The 1,867-nt window shown below is 42.0% G+C and overlaps 1 pseudogene; it reads right to left on the bottom strand.

Moving 5' to 3' along the window:
* Positions 1-357: 357 nt before the first annotated feature.
* Positions 358-1,543, bottom strand: LOC117718076 (heterogeneous nuclear ribonucleoprotein A3 pseudogene; annotated as a pseudogene).
* Between the last annotated feature and the right edge of the window lie 324 nt (positions 1,544-1,867).

The raw sequence follows: 1,867 nt of genomic DNA, 5'->3' as shown, positions 1-1,867 counted from the left end.
AAAGTTAAAAATTCTTTAATTTTTTTTTTATTCCTGGTACCACTACCACAATTTACAGGGCAATATACCTGATGTAATGAAAAGAAAAAGACAAAGCTACAATAGATAAAAGACCTCAGGAATGTACATCTAATTGACACTACATTGCATTAATCAATAGCTGCCCTTTTTGCAAACTGTGGCTATGACAGTCCTGAACAGGAAGGGTTTCCTGTTTAAGCTGCAGTAACTTTTCTGACTATGGATCATCGTTCCTTCTGTGGCAGATTTTTACAGTTCTTCTAATGCATTTGGGATGACTGTCTCAAAGTAACCTGCAACTTCCCTGACAACTCCTCTCTCTCTCTCCTGCTAAGAACTGTAGCCATTTCTGTTTTGTTTTAAAACCTTCTGCTACCATATCCACCACTTCACCTCCAGATCCATAGCCACTACCACAGGGACTGCCCGAGCTTCTTCCATCAAAACTGCTCCCTTTCACAGGTCCATAATTTGATTCCTGCTGTCCACTATAATTTCAATGTCATTATAGTTCCCACCACCATAGTTACCTCCACCAAAATTTCCTCCTTCATTGTAACCATCATATCCTCCTCCAACACCACCATATCTACCACCTTAATTTCCACATCCCCGTCCACCACCTCCATAACCTCCTCTACTACTGTAACCAGGACCACCACCATAGATGCCACCATCACCTCCAAATCTATTATACCCACCGTCACTACCTCCATAACTACTTCTGCTGCCACCACCTCCACCACCATAGCCTCCTCTTCCACCAAAGTTTTCTCCACGACCAGAGTTTCCTCCACCATCTCCAAAGTTTGCTCCATGACCCATGAAGTTGCCAGATGCGCCACCACGACCTCTCTGTGATCCAGCAGACTGCATCTCTTGTTTAGAAAGGGCCCTTTTCACTTCACAATTATGTCCATTAATAGTGTGGTATTTCTGAACAACAATTTTATCACCTGTGTCATGATCATCAAAAGTTACAAAGCAAATCCTCTCCTTTTCTGACTCTGCCTGTCTTCCATAACTTCTATGGTTTCAATCTTGCCATACTTTTCAAAGTAGTCTCTCAGATTATATTCTTTCGTATCCTCTTTAATACCACCAACAAAAATTTTCTTCACCGTTAAATGGGCACCAGGCTTTACAGAATCCTTTCTAGAAAACAGCTCTCTTTGGATCCACCACACGCCCATCAACCTTTTGTGGCCGAGCATACATAGCAGCATCCACGTCTTCAACTCAAGACTAGGTCACAAAACCAAAGCCTCTGGAACGTTCTGTTTGGGGATCTCTCATTACCACACAGTCAGTAAGTGTGCTCCATTTCTCAAAATGTTCTCTTATCATCTGTGGTTTCAAAGCTCAGACCACCAATAAACAGCTTCCTCAGCTTCTCTGGTTCCTTTGGATCATGGCTCTCCTCCCCCTGGCGGCAACGACAGCCGCAGTCAGGCTGGGGGCGACCGGGCGGCGGTTTTACCTCCATTTTGAGACAGGACTCGCCTCTTCCAACTCGAGTTCAATATGGGCCTGACTTTCTTTTTTTTTTTTTTTTTTTATGGTCCTCTTATTGAGTTGTATATTTTTGTAAAGATTATATAAATATGACTACTTTGAACTGCAATCATGTGTCATCTGTCTCTCTTTTTCAAACAGTATTTGAGTGGCAGTAAGCATCATGTGGATCTAACTTAAGGGAAAATTAAGTCATGTGAGTACATTTATGAAATGTGGTACAGAGTCAAAAGCCGTCTCACAATTTATGCTTCTTTACAGCAAGAAGAAAACAAACTTTGATGCTCAAATCACCCCAAGTCAGTGTGTGGGAAGACATTTTTACAAGTAG

This window comes from Arvicanthis niloticus, chromosome 12 (genome assembly GCF_011762505.2).
Source record: "Arvicanthis niloticus isolate mArvNil1 chromosome 12, mArvNil1.pat.X, whole genome shotgun sequence".
Taxonomy (NCBI): Eukaryota; Metazoa; Chordata; class Mammalia; order Rodentia; family Muridae; genus Arvicanthis; species Arvicanthis niloticus.
The sequence above is the reverse complement of the archived record's forward strand: the minus strand, read 5'-3'. Positions and strand labels throughout refer to the sequence as shown.